Source organism: Sturnus vulgaris, chromosome 6, assembly GCF_052056855.1.
Source record: "Sturnus vulgaris isolate bStuVul1 chromosome 6, bStuVul1.hap1, whole genome shotgun sequence".
Lineage (NCBI taxonomy): Eukaryota > Metazoa > Chordata > Aves > Passeriformes > Sturnidae > Sturnus > Sturnus vulgaris.
The window spans coordinates 37,392,826-37,408,470 of NC_142248.1; the positions used below are offsets into that span (position 1 = coordinate 37,392,826).

The 15,645-nt window shown below is 39.0% G+C and overlaps 1 long non-coding RNA gene across 1 annotated transcript in view; it reads right to left on the bottom strand.

The window, feature by feature from the left end:
• Positions 1–309: 309 nt before the first annotated feature.
• The window catches only part of LOC106850550 (uncharacterized), a 55,965-nt gene continuing 40,629 nt past the window's right edge, over positions 310–15,645 (bottom strand). The window contains exons 6-9 of the long non-coding RNA XR_015804236.1: positions 11,014–11,078; positions 1,574–1,660; positions 936–986; positions 310–480 (exon numbers count right to left, since the gene is read on the bottom strand). This is a non-coding gene — a long non-coding RNA (uncharacterized LOC106850550). The remainder of the gene's footprint in view (positions 481–935; positions 987–1,573; positions 1,661–11,013; positions 11,079–15,645) is intronic.

Sequence of the window (15,645 nt, forward strand, 5' to 3'; positions counted from 1 at the left end):
GGTGCAGCTGACACGCCTGAGGGATGGAATGCCATCCAGAGGGACCTGGACAAGCTTGAAAAGGAGGCCTGTGACAAGCTCACAAACCTCAAAAAGGCCAAGTGCTAGTGCTGCACCTGGGTCAGGACAACCAGGTTGGATGGGGATGAACAGATGAGAGCAGTCCTGCTGAGAAGGCTTTGGGAGTGCTGCTGGATGAGAGGCTGGACATGACCCAGCAATGAGCACTGGTAGCCCAGAAACCACCCGTGTGCGGGGCTGCATCCGGAGCACCGTGGGCAGCAGGGGAGGGAGGGGACTCTGCCCCTCTGCTCTGCTCAGGTGAGACCTCACCTGGAACACTGCATCCAGCTGTGAGGTCCTCAGCACAGGAAGGACATGGAGCTGCTGGAGCAAGTCCAGAGGAGGGTCACAAAGATGATAAGAAGGATGGAGCACCTCTGCTATGACGACAGGCTGAGAGACTTGGATTTTTTCAGCCTGTAGAAGAGAAGGCTTTGGGGAGACTTATTGCAGTCTTTCAGTACTTAACAATGATTTGTTGACTTAGGACAAAGGGTATTGATTTTAAACTTAAAGAGGGTAGATTTACAGTAGATACAAGGAAGAAATTCTTTACAATGAGGATGGTGAAACACTGGAACAACTTTCCCTTTTGAGGTCAGGTTGGATGTGTCTCTGAGCAACCTGATCTAGTTGAAGATGTCTATGCCCATTGCAGGGGGTTTGGACAGGATGATCTTTAATGGTCACTTTCAATCAAAACTATTCTATCATTCTATTCAGAATAAATTTGTATTGGCAGCAAAATAAGATACCTCAAAAATTTCTCCTTCTCATTTCTAGACCATTTATTTATATTGGGAACATTGCAGTCCCCAGGACAAATCCCATGGATACTTCACTGGTTACCTCCTTTCACTGTGAAAACTGACCATTTATTGCTGATTTCTGTCTTTTTCTTTTATCCTCTGACTTCTTAGATTCTTTAAAAGATAAAACATAATAGGTTAAATCAACAATTATTCCTTTATCCACAAGCATATTGATTGCTCTGAAGAATGCTACCACATTTGTGAGGCACGACCTACCCTTAAAAATCCATATTGGCTCTCTGCCAAAATACAGTATTAATTCCTGTTCACTTCAAAACAGTTATTTACAGTAATCCAGCTTCCAAGCTTCTCTAGAAACCTTGGGTGAACATCATCTATTGCTGTTCATTACTAACAAATTCTCTGTAAGCACTTCTACTGAAGTCATTCTAACCTAACCTGAAAAGCAACTGTAGAACTAATCCCGGCAGGAATCTCTAAACATGAAATATCAGCTATTGATATAATTTGTCATCCTAAACTTCCATGTCAAACCTTTTCTTTCCCAGATATGAGATAAACTGCAAACATAATCCTACTTATTATATGGGTAGTGAACTAGTTCTTGCAGCTAAAGTGCATTAAAGAAAGCAACTGTATAGTCAGCAGTAGCCTCTCCAAATAGCCCTTCCCATTCAGGTGAACAAGGTATCCCATAAGGTGTCAGAATAACAGCATTCACCTTTCATGATGCTAACCTGCATTCCTACCAGTGAAGCCATTCCAGACCCAGTGACAAGATAGGCAAAATGGGAAATTTCTTCTTAAATCTTGCTTTTAAATACCTAAAAAAAAAAATTAAACTGAGTGAACATTTCTTTCTAATTTTTGCTGATCCTAAACAATCCAACAGTGAGCTTGGCAGAAGAAGATTCCCTCTTTTAGGTCACCCCTAAACCCTAACGCCCTGATGCCTAATGCCATCCTAAATCTAAGCCTTATTTTCTTTTTTTTTATTTTAATTTAAAGTGACCAATTTGTATAGTAAATCAAATTACAAGGCGTTTGTTTTCAATTATGCAAACTTTCATCTTATCTCTGCCAGTCTTGCAAAATGCAAGAATAAAAAGGCTTTCTACCTTTTTTTTCTGAAAACCTGATTCCAGTCCTAGCCCTAAAATTATCATGTACTGTAGAGAGAGGAAGAATCTGTACTGGAATACCTAATATGAAGCATATGCTCCTGCCTACACCATAGTACTCTCTCTGACATGTTTTTTTCCAGTTCCCCAGCCTTATCCCAAGCCTTCCTTAAATGGAAGATGTGTCCAGGAATACTGAAAATAAAATATTTGCTTATGACTACTCTAGCTTCCTTCTGAACTCTTATAAATCCAGCAAAAATCAGACTTGCTACAGCCTTCCTTTCTGATAGCTTATCTTTCCCCGTTCCGACCAAAAAATTAAAGATATTCACCCCTAGTGATATCAACATTCTTATTCCTGCCAGTCATGTGGATCTGACACAAAAATAGGTTCTCAAGCCTGTTCCCTTTCTTGTTTTCTTTTAAATTTCAAATCTAACCTATAGGTTACCTATACACAGGAGCCTTCTGGAACTGAACATATTCCCTTTTTCCTTCTTGATGGCCACACAAGTATCTCATTGTAAGATAACCTTTTGAATACTTTTTTTAAATTTAAATCCAAACTTACTGTTAGAAAATTATTAATCCAGAATAAAGTTCAAGAAACGGTGAATTAAACCCCAGTGGTATTAAAAGGACTCCCCCAATAGATAAAAAAACAGTTGCAGAGCAAGGCACTGGTCAGGTAAAACTCTTATTATAAGTATATTGTTGGAAGTTTACAACTAATCATAAAACAGTGAAAGAGTGTTTAGCACTGAATAAGCAATAAATAAAGATAATCCTTGCTCCATGAAACTCAGCATCTAAAAGAGAGCCTTGAAGAGAACAAGATGTGGTAGAAGGCTTAGAAGGGGATACTAAGAATGTGATTTCATTGCAGGTATGCCTGACCCACCTGACTAAATAAATGTTAAGAGTAAAGAATTATTTAACTGATATCGCTAAGTATTAATATGTCTTTAAAAGACACAGTTTAAATGAGATAGCAGCATCTGTTATATCAAATTCAGAGGTTAGTTTGCACTTGGAGCACTTGGTAGGCAATCCAAAGATGGGAATGAGAGATAGAGTGGGATGTGAGAACCCCTGTGTATCATCTGTGCTTTTGCTCATTAGATGGAAAAAAGGTACATTATATTCAGCAACATATTTGTGGTTCTGGCACACATTCAACCAGATTCAGCTGTTGCCACATCACTGTGCATTATGCAACCCACAGGGATGACAGAAACCACTGACAAGGTGGCTGCAAAAGACTGGACAGTTTTTTACTTTGATGGGTTAATACCAGCTAACTATCTCCAATGCATCTGTCATTCCAGAAATATCTGTTTTTAAAGGGATCTAAAAGAGCATTAAAGACTGCACTTCAGATTGTCTGCAGGCAAAACTGCAAGTGAAATTTTGGACATTTTATGTAAAAACAATGGCTACCAAGATGCCACTGCTCCAAGATAACCTAGGTGATAATTTAAAGTGTGGGTAAATTACAGAGAAATAGATCTACAACTAACGTTATATTTGAATCAGCCTCTTTCTCTGTAGAATTAACATTTTTCTCAGGAGGTGCACATGTTTTATTACACACACAATAATTTATAATACTAGAAAGAAAGTAAAGCCAGATTCAACTGGAAAGACAAAAATCCATCCAAACCGCTTTCACTGAATTACTAAGCATTCCCTGTAAGAAAAGCTTTCATGGTCTTGTCAGGAGGGGAAGCAATTTATCACTGAATCCAACCCTTAGGTATCTGCACAGAACTTCAGTTTTCAGAAGTGAGCTCTATGACTTTCTTTTACAGGTTAAAAATACTTGTTAAAGTCGTCTAAACTGTTGCTAAGAGAAATGACACATTTGGCAGGGACATGTGAGTGATAGCTGGAGATTCTTGAAAATAAAATAGATTTGGCTTACAGGTTGTTTTTTTAACTTACTTCGGAATCTTTAGTAATAGTTACCAATAAAATTTAAATCATTATATAACACAAATTTAGTATACATTCACCAAAGGACGTCTATGTCTTCCTCAGAATCTTTCTACAAAGCCACATCAGCTGAGACAAAAATACAGACAAAAATTTAGATGCAAATTTCAAAACCTTTGCAGAAATGTTAAATAAACACGTCCCATGTCATACATGGATTTAAGTACAGCTTCCGTCTTGCAATAGGGAAAGTGAGCCAGACCCAGCTCTTCACAGCTCTCTACACCAGTGTACCTTGAGTGTTAGTCATTCAGATTGCTCTTAACTTACACTGCAATAAATGTGCTGGGATTTATATTTTATCAGGCTATGTTGGTGTAAGAACGTGACTAGGAACCAACTTCACAGGTTATGCATTTCTATGAAGTCCTTAAGGAAATGAGAAGTTTGATTTTTTTCTGCTGTTTGGAAGAGAAATGTGATGTTACTCTGTGTACTGCTAAATGGTACTATAGAAGTATGGACTCAATGACTTAATAGAAATTAAATTGTTACTTCAAAACTAAGCAGAGAAACAGTGAAGTTCTAAACCATTCCTAGACTAGAGGTACATAACTATTCCCACCAGCTTCCCCTGGGTTTTCTTGATGGTTTTGGAGCTCCCGGTTGTGATGATCATGTACAGTACTCTGAAGCTCAAGAGAAGTCCTGTAAATGGATTTCTAGCACTAACATCTCAGACTATCCTTTGCATTCTTAAGTGTTATATATTTCTTAATACTATAAGGAAGAAAAAAAAAAAATGCCTTGATCTTGTTCTGTAAACATTGTTGTCAGTCCAAAACAGCTCGAAAATTTTTAATAGAAAGAGTGGAGTATTGCTTGGGATTTTCATGCATTCAGATGCCAAACTTCTTTAAGAACCTTTGCATTAGTTGTAGCCATGACCTCAGCTAACCCAAAGAAAGCCACAGGCATGTCTCTTTTCCCTATTGGCAGCTACCTTAATTGGCAGGTTCACAATGAGGACTTTTGTTTGCATCCTAAACATGCACAGCACGATTAAAATGTTTAATACTTTCATCCTCAAAGTGCAGCAATCAATATGTTGGGTTTTTAACAGGCCAAGTCATTACACTTTTAAATAGCATCATTCAAACCCTTAAGGAACTTGTTTTACAAGGACTCAAAAGGTTCCCTATTGAAAATTATATGGATTTAGCTCAGTTTAAAAATAGACATTTTGTTTGTTTTCCATTCAGTTGCTCTACTATTTGATGCTCTTTTCTTGCACATGTAGTCTCTGAGTATTTTACTACCCCCTGCTGTATGGAAAGAAAACTGTGCAATAGACGTGGACTGTGCTACTAACACCTCTTGAGAGCTCCCCATCAGCTGGAACACCAAGGGGGTGGATTCAGAGTGGCTGGAGATACAGGGCTCTGTTTGGGTCATCACATGAAGTTCCTAGTGGCTGTGGTGTGGGTAACAGAGAACAAAGTTTTCTTGACAGCTCCAAGATTGTAGACTGCTACAGGAGAACCGCAGTTCCTGGGTTTGTGTAGTGCATATCCTCATGTTTCCCGAGCAACTAAAAGTGCTTTGCGAAGCAATGAGTCAGATGCTGGTTGTGCAGTAACCACACACAGGGATTTATGTTTTCAGGAACTATGTGTCCAAGAGCAGGATATTCTTATATAGGTCTCTGGCACTAAACCTGTTGGGCAGCCACTGAATTAGACTGAACACCTCTAAGGCTACGAGCAACATTTGGTGTACTACTGTGTACCAGCACAACCCACATAATATTCACTCCCTTCAGCTGCTATATTACATGAAGAAACTCTCCACTTTCAACCCAGATGAACTGACTTTCTTGGTAAAGGGCATAACATTAAATTGCCTTTCACACTTGCACAAAAAAAATACACATTCCACATGCAGTTTGTAGGTCAAATAAAGTGCACACTCAAATTTTGCTCACCTATCATGAGAAGCCAGAGAAGAACATTTCTCCTCCATTTTATTCAAGAAGCAATTTTCCAGAAAATCTAATTTTTCTTCCAGTTCCCTGTGCTGAAGAAAAGGGATTTGTGCTCATTGGCATTTCCTCTCCCACTACAGTTCACACTGGGTTAACCTCATGTTCACAGGGAGTAAATTAGTTTCAAATTGAGAATTCCCTGCTGTCAAGGTTGGTTGGTGGCTGGTTCACCATTACCCTGCCCCACCTGCCTTGCTGAGCAGCAAGGAGGTCTGCTCCTGGACTCCCCAGCTATTTGCCCTAGCCATGCTGCCTGGCAGGCAGGCCTAGCTTTTTCAGCATTTCCAAATCCACTGAGATTTTCCCAGATCAGGTTTAGGACTTTTAACACATACCTTACTGAAAACATCACATACTTGTATTCTTTTCTGATTTTGGATGCACAATATCATTATTAGAACTGACAAAATCGCCTATGAAGGAGGAAGTACATTTCCCACACTACTATTTGCCATTGACTGCAAGGGTGGTTTGCACAGCTTGGCTGGTAGCCTTGAGAATAATACATTAGGAATATTTTTCCCATATTAAACTGTAGCACCCGAAAAAATGTTTTTTTTAAAGGCAATAGAGGTTGGACTGTAACCTACTGTCAGGTTGGAATAATGGTAATTCAATATATGTATTCCCCAACAGCAGGACAAGTCCCAGATGGGAAGTCCCAGAGTTTCAATTGAATGGAATGGGGAAATGACCTGCCCCAAAACTTTTGCTGCACAAGTCTTTTCCTTGTCTGTGCCAAAACTGATGCACATCCAGTGATGGACAAAAAGTCTGCCAGGTCTTCAGTGCTGTTTACAGTCAAACACTGCCTGCAGAGGAGACAGAGAGCAGTTTGACATTGCCTGTTCATCCCTACCACCTTTGACAACAGGCTTAGGCAGAAACAGAAAGCAGCCCCTTACAATCACTTGTTCCTTTGGGTGAGCAGGGACTTTAGTCCATAAATCATTTCTGTTGCTTTGGCACAGTGCCTCTGTCCCTGAGTCAGCCACCACTGTACCACCCTCCCTTCAGGGCAAGCAGTTTGTAAAGGGCAGGCAGCAATACCTGCACATGACTTCCACCACTGCAGCAAAATGACCCCAGCAGGTAGAGACAGACATCAGCCCAAATTTCATTCCAGTCCCTAAAACAGAGCTGATAATCCTTGTACCTTGGGTCCTCTGATGACATTCAGCACTGAGTGATGCCAGTGGACGATAAAGGTTCAAACAGGCAGGGGCTATATAAAATATGCTGTGAAAGAGATAGATTAGCCAGACAGTTTCATACAGCCAACTCTTTGTAAATCTAGTCATGTCCAGCACAGCTGATTTCTCTAAATTCCTATTAACAATTCTTTTAAGAAATAATTCATGTAACTGCATTTTGCTGTGATGTCAAATACTTTATTTGACATTTTTTTTTTAATTTAATATTTTTCAGACTGTTCAGCTAGCTCAAATAATAAAAATGCCTTATTCTGTCTTCACTTCATTTAATTCACTTCCCATTTCAGGAAAAAAAAATCAAGACTAAACATCTACCAAATGTTATTCCCCTCCAACTGAATGTGACGGATTGTCTGACGATCACATAAAAATTAAACAAAAAGTGCATTGTTCCCTTCCAGATTTTTCAGCTGGTGTAAATCAACATAGCTTCACTGATGCCAAGTTGCAGAGATGTACATCAATTGAGAATCTTGCCCTTCATCTTCAGAGAGAGAGATTTTACCTACAGTTAATTCCTCTGACTTTCTAGGCTTGGAAAAACTTCAATCTACTTCCCTTTTATGCTCTGCATATCACCATAAATTATCCATTTTGGTTTAAGTTCATTACTTCTCCTAACCTGAGAAGAGGTCTTGTGGAGAAGGCACAGAACAGATGTGACTGGTCAGCCACTCTGTCCAAGGCTGTCTGGCTAACATCCAGGTATTGCAATTATTCAGCGTTTCAGTTCTGACTTGTAAAATACATCTTTAGCAAAGATAAATATCCACAGGCTTTGTTCACCCCTGGCTGTCCATTGATCAGGTCCCATGGTGTCATCAAATCTATAAAAAAAATTAGCATCAAAATGAAATAATTTTAATTTAATCTAAAATGCAGTCTTGAAAGTACTACTATTTTCCATTCAATTTGATCCTTCTAGCTCTCTTATTCCCTCACCCTGAGAAGCAGAGGAACCCAGCTACAGCAGGGACTGGGTATCATCTTCTGACCACTGGGAAGTTGCAAGCATGAGAGGAAAGGAGCCTTTAACAGGTACAACTCTAGGATTCTCAGGCTTCCAAAGCCCCTTGCTCGGGGTGCCTCATGCTCAGGCAGAAAGGGAACTCAGGCTAGACTCAGAAACACATCTGCATCACCTATCCTTGAAAAATCTCTGAAATGCTGCTTCCAGACTTTTTGTCCCCACTGGCTGTAGCACCATTGGCTGGTTGTCTTCCCTCAGCCTTCCCTGCCTCTCTCCCCATGATCCTTTTCTCTTTCCCATCTTCAACCGCAGTCCCTCCCAGACCAGATTAATGAGTTCTGTTTTCATTATATAAGCCCAGTGCATAATCAAATCCATTTTAAAAAATAACAAAACTGGGGAACTGACAAGACATGTGTCTACCATCACCCTATATCCAAACACTGAGGTTTGAACTTGGCTCAAACATCTCTGAAAATGCCAAATGTGGATTTCCACAAACACGGGGAAATGGATCCACAGCTGATGTAAATAGAATAAAGGTGCATTGCTTAAAGTTGCCTAGCAAACACACAGAGTAAACCATAGAGAAGGAAGCTGCAGACTGCAGCCTGACAAACTCTTACACACATATTTAACATTAAGCAAGTAAGAGTTCCACCTTCAAATGGGACACTCACAAGCTTAAAAGTAAGTAGTTGCCTAAGAACTTGAAGAACAGAAGTCCCAGTCCTGTAGGCTTTTTTTGTACTGAAAACTAATCCAAATGTAGACCTTAGATATTTCTGTAATAATTCAAACCAGGCAACACCAGACAAACTTTTTTTGTTTTAATTGGTTTTGAGGGTAACATTAAAAAGACACATTAGCTCCCCTGTAATAGAATTCAACTGATTTGCTTGAGTCTACCAGTGCAAGTGAAAACAGAACAGAACTCAAGGGATCATTCAGGATAAATTACAGAAAAAAAATGCAAAATACAGGATTTCTCACAGAGTTCTTAAATGGAGGACCAGATTTATATGGCAAGCACTCAGTCCTCCTCCAGGGTATCTGGCCACAGACAAAACAAATGCCAAGTCACCTCTTGCCCCAAGGATCTGACAAATTTGGAGAAAAAAGCACACTGGCAGCCCCCCTGGAAGCCTTCAGATGTTTTCATGCCATTGGGATGTAGCATCCAGTTATTAGACATTATTAGAAGCAGAGCAGTTGCATTCCCACCTTCAGGGTGCCCAGCATATGCTGGGATCTGGCAGCTGCATTGCTCATGGCAAGCGAGTTGGTGAGTTCACAGCTAGCCAGATCATGTCTTCATTGCAGCAGAAAACTGAAGTACAGACATGTCAGCATGAGAAAAGTCAATACAAAGGAAATGTGGAGACGGGACGGGATGGGACAGGACGGGATGGGATGGGATGGGATGGGATGGGATGGGATGGGATGGGATGGGATGGGATGGGGAGGTGAAAAATGAATGGAGAAACAAGAAAGCTAATTTATGGAGAATAAAAGATATTTAAAACCTTAGCTCTCCCTGATGTTTTTCCCTTTCCCTGAAGACTATAATTCTCTTTGTGTTTGGGGTATTACTCTTGGTTTTCTGTTTGAGCTCTTTGGGGTTTTTTGATATTGTTACATCTAATTTTGCTTCCAGTACACTCTTCTATATGGTAATAAAATGCTTCAGCATTGTCCATTCCTGATAATGATTTTATGGAAGAAGGAGACAGCAAGAAGCACAATTCCTATTGCACAACAAGGAAAACTCTCCCAATGGGTCTCTGTTCATGATAATATACTATGGGAAGAAAAAGACTACAAACAAGCAGTATAATAAATAGCATGTGCAAAATGTACAGTATAGTAAATACACTATGGGGACTACTAACACAGTATCTTTCACTCCATAAGCATCATCAAGCATCTTCTGTGGTTTGGCACATCAAATATTTGCTATGTGCTTTACCATTTTAAAAGCATTGCAAATCCTTGGCTGGACACCAAGCAAATGCTGTACATTACATTGTCAATTGTTGCCTTGCATATTCAATGTCTGACCTCACCTCCCTCCACAGTTCAATGTGTAGATACACCAATAAAATACATGATGTTTATTTCCAGTGACACATATTATTAAATGTGTCTGTCATGCTGACAAAACAAAGGATTTCTCTTTAAGGGGAAGTCTCAAAGGAAATCTACCCCATTAGGAGACAAGGACATCAAAATTATATTTGAGAATCAATTTTGTTAAAGAACTGTTTTGCAAGATGTGTAAGGTCCATATCTAAAGAACAACATAGGAATTTCTGCACTGCTGTGGAAGGACAGACATACAAGTGATCCTCATGCATTCCTTAAATAAAACACTGAGGAAAACCACACTACAAAGTTATTAATAAGTGAGTTACTAATGTAGATACATAACCAGATAGAGCCATCTGCACACTTAAGGTAAAGGAAGAGAGAGAAGAAATTGTAGGCAGGCAAGAAGGGGACATTTACCCTTACAAGAGGCTTAACTGGGCCAGAAGATCAAATTCCAGAGCAGCTCCTGGTACTAAAGATGGATTAGTCCATCCTCTCCTAGCAGGCTGGACAACCTTCAAGGGCTTTCTCACTCTTGCCTGCCTTGGGCACATCAAAAAAAACGGCACAGTAACACAACATTATATCTTATCCACGAAGGAAAAGAGGAATACTTAAAGAAATTAAAGAAGTCCACTTTCAAAGAAATAAAAGAGTGGAAATACAGAAGCAAATTATTAGGATTCTACTTGTATATGGACTAGAAATTAGGCTACTAATTAGGTTGCAAATTGTGTTATCATGCAGAATCTGGCAGAGGAAATAGGGATTGCCAGTTTACTGGGTACAGCCTAGATACCAGGAATTATCCATCATGAGTAGGCACCAAAGACTGGGATGTTGTCAAGTGACTCCAGCTCAGATCTGTAACGAGATTAGAAAAGGTCACCATCACTGCAGGGTGATCATGGTTCCATGATCCAATGTGTCCAATTTCTTATCAGCACATCTGACATTTTATTATCAGCTCTAAAAGATACTTTCTTACGAGCTCTAAAAGACTTTCACTACTGGCCTGGCCTGGATTAAAACTGGAACATGCAGCAAAAAAATTCCTTACCAGTGTAAATTAATCCTAAACTTTTTAGTCTGTACTTCTTCTTATGTAAAATAATTTTCTGTGAATAAGAAGAATGAATTTGCAGAAATTCAAGGAGGTGGTACAAAGAGTATTACTTCGGTTTTGAAATGAAGAAATACATTACAGATTTTATTCTGAAAAACAGTATCAGGATATCAAAACATGTAAGGATCATACAGGAACTATTGGAACTATTATTATTGCTATTATATGTCAGTCATAATGTCACTAAAAACCTTGTGAGTTCTCGTGGATTTGAGTTTGTATGGAAGCCGTTTCTATTAAGTACTGCTTTTAAAACACTGTTGTTTAGCATATTACAGCTCCTCTTAGGTCATTGAGGTTTTTTTCTGAAATACATTAAAATGTAGTAATAACAGCCCCCACAGTTCAGCACAAAAGTTCAGGATTTTGTACTCTATTGTGACAGAGGACACATCTAAGCATTACATTAGCAAAGTGTTTACCAGACTATGCTGAAATTATATCAGTGAAGAATACATGCTCTAGGGCATCTAGCTGTCTCTATTTGTACTCCATGACAATCTTTCATCAGAAAGTGCATCCTTACCAAGTGCATTTCTGCAGCATAAAGTTATCTGTATCCTGTGTGACATAAATTCTTTCCTTAAGGTCAGCTGAAATGTAAATTCTGCCCTTCCCCTCAGATTCTATTTAGATCTGCAGATTACACTGTATTTGTCAAAATATCTCCTCATAGAAATGTGGCCAACTCTTTTTACAGATTGATACTTATGCACCAGGGACTGATCCCAAATCTTGGTTTGAGTTATTTAACTCAAGGAAAGGAGCCACTCTATCACTGTTTTGTCAGAAGATTGATTACCAATGGCCACTTGCCAATGCTAAAGTGATCCAGTTTCAGAATGGATTTCAAGTCCAGACATTTCTTTCAGGAGATTGTTTTCTTCTATGCCAGCTTTCTGCTCCAAATGTCCAAAGTTCAGAGTTGTAAGAATAAGTTATAAATTCAGAATCAAATATTACCTGCGTCTGCAATGTACAACTGAAGCTGAAAATAAAAAATTAAAATTAAAATTAAAACCAAATTTTTAAAAGCTCTAATATCTTTTGAGAAGAACCTGAAAGTCACCTCAAAGCAAGTCAGCACTGAACCCTAAATAACACTCCATGTCTAATGAACACTGTCTGCTATTTCACATAAGTTTTATATAAATATTTCACATGTCTTAAGCATGTTAGAGTGACTTCCATATTCTTTGGAGAATGACTTCTTATTTCAGTCACTCAATATGTCAATAACTATTCAGAATTACTGTCAGTGAGACAGTAGCCTCAACCATTTACTAGCTTTCCTACACTCCTTCTGTAGGCAATTTTCCAGAAAGGCTTTGGCTCCCCAAAAGTCTACAGTCTTAGTTAAAAAGCAGGAAATAAAACCAACAACATGAGACTGCAGAAGGTAAGACAAAGAAAACTTTGAAGATCACTAGATCTGAGATCCAAAAAGGCCTCTGATTGTATAACAGAGGCCACAGAGTTTCATCCAGGTACTTTTGCACTGGGCCATATAATTTCTGTTTGAACAAAATATATCTTCCATAAAGGCATTTGGTCTTATTTAGAAATGTCAAGAGAGAAAGAATTCACTTCTGGGTAGTTTGTTCCAGTGGTTTACGCCAACAGTATTTCCAGAGCCTAGAGAATGGAGAGATATTTTTTGCACTTGTATAATTCCAGCTCTCATCTCCACAGACAGAAATTCATGAAAGTCAACAGACCTCAGTGATCACTGATTTAAGCCAAAAACTTTAAGTTTCATTGATTGTCTTTATTTTTAATATAATCAAACTTTTTTCTCATGCCAAGAATCCCCAAGATGTTTACATGTTTGACAGGCAGTAGGAAGAGGTGGACCAATTTCTTACGCTGAACTGTTTCAATTGGAAAAGGACTGAGGATGCTTGGGTGTGCAGACAGCATTGAAAATATGGGATCTTCAAAAAATTACTCAAAAAGACATGGTCATACATTGTTGGCAGAAAACCTCGTGATGGGGCAGGTACAGCTTGGAAAGAAAGTCAAGCATTTGCTAAAGAACTGAATGATCTAGATGGTGAGTTCAGCATAGACCAAGGAATACAGAGGGTGGTTGCTCTCAATGCAAGATCATCCTCTTCCTCTGCTTTGGAAATGCCTTCCCATCAGCCCACTAACTCAGGTGAATTGATTTTGCATTGCCTTCAATAATTTCTCGCTGCCATTGCATTCATTACATGGTAAATATGGTCAGAGTCTCCTGAGATGTTTGCAATAAAGCTGTTGCAGTGAATAGCTCTTTGGGGTGGGTTAACCACCATTGCAGTCAGCAGTTACTGCAAGCACTCCTACCTCCAAAGCTGCCACAGACACTGCCAGTTTCTGCTTGTCTCTCACAGCTGACCTTCTAGCAGACAAATGGAAATTGCACTGCTTTCCTGTGAAGAAGCACAGAGTAACAGCCCTTCACATCAGCCAAAAACTCTAGTTCAGCTGAGAAGGGAAAGAGTTAAAGTTTGGATGGGACTTGCAGTTAAAGTTTGGATGGGATATAAGAAAGGGAACACAGAGAAGCAAAGATTCATGAGCAAGAGTAGTTGGAATGAATAAAAAACCATGAGAGGAATTAATAAAAAATTATGCAACAGGTCATGTCATCTTCATAGAAGTTTCGTGGATACTCCTGAAAAGCAACCTACTGTATCCTACAATGCTGTGCTTTTAGATTTTATATATAACAGGGTAAAAGCCCTTTGGGGTCTTTCTGGAGCACAACACGATGCTGCTAGAAGGTGTACCATGTATGGATTTATGAAGAAAATTAATAGGGAGACCAGTGTTGCAAACACAGGCTCCACCCTGTCTATCGTGGAAGTAATATTATTAATCGTTTCTTCTGGGACCTCATATTCTGTTCTGCTGGGAATATGATTGGGGAAAGCAACTCTTAACACCTGAACTGCCACTCTACTAAATATTTCTCACCAAAACTTCACAGAATCTCTTGCATAAGCTAAATTGCACTTCCCCATTCTTTCTAAAAGCAAACCTTGAAAACTTACATCTTAGGACTAACCTCTGTCTATGCTTTGGCATTAAGAGAAACAAGAGGAAAAACCTGATGTTGAATGAAAAATCAGTACTTGAAACTCCAGAAATTTCCTTGCCATTTAGCCTTTAGACACAAGATGGCAGCAAGAAATTCATTTCAAGCATTTGCTCGCAGTAGCTCAGCGTTACCTGGCAGTAACTGTTAAAGATATGGGCTTGGTTATTGTGAGTACTTGATGTACACAAACACTCGTGCCCTCACACTGCTCTCCTAACACCCATGGCCCTGAACTCTGCTGTTAGCTCTAGCCATAACGACCAAATATTTATTGTACTGCATGCACAAAAATACTTCTGTGGCAAACGCCGTTGTTAAGGTGTGTCAAGCACAGCCGTTCTAGTGGGCATAAATCCGTGGAAAACTCATTCATCAACTCTTACTTTATTAAGTAGCCCTTTGTTCCTATTCTTTCTTAGTGTGATGTTTTTTTCTTTCTCATAACTTTAGCTTTTAGAATCTGGAGTCTTTAGTGGTCCTGAAAATTTACATATTTTTTTTTGCTTTTTTATATTTCTCCAACCAGTGATGTTTTAGAACTCATCTGATCCAAAGTGCCAGCTTTAGAGCTGTTCAAGAAATATTTTGCATATTCCTAAATATTCTATTTCAGAAGGAATTTCTGCCCTTTAAATTCAAATGAAAAGTGAGGTTTGCTATTACACAGGAAAATTATCTAATTTGACCCCATTGAAAAATGAACAGTGGAAAAATTCAGATTAGCCTACAACTCAAAAGTTCCTTTGTATTAGTGAAGCATTCACAACTTTGGTTGATAAAAGAAACTGCTCCAAGGACTCCTATGACCAAAGCAGTGCTCTAAAATTAAAGGTTTTGAACAAAACTTGCCACCTACAACCTATAACAGATGCAGATACTCTGTGGATCAAAGGAACACATACAATACACACACGCCAGAATACCTCACGTGAATTAAATAATAAAGCAAATTAAAGAGGACTCAGGGCATTCCCTCAGAGACAGCATCATTCTGGAGCAGCATTCCTCATGTTGCAAGCAAGCCAGAGCTACACTGACCTTGCTCCACCTAATGCTGAAGTAACGTGACTAAAACACACTAAGTAAAATTTTTTAAAAGCAGGAAACTCTAATAAAGGTCCCCATCTATACATCTGGTTTTATCCATCCACCTCCTAAATTGATTAAACTTCTAGGTAAAGAAGCCACTGATTTTAATTACACAGCCCATCAATGATGTC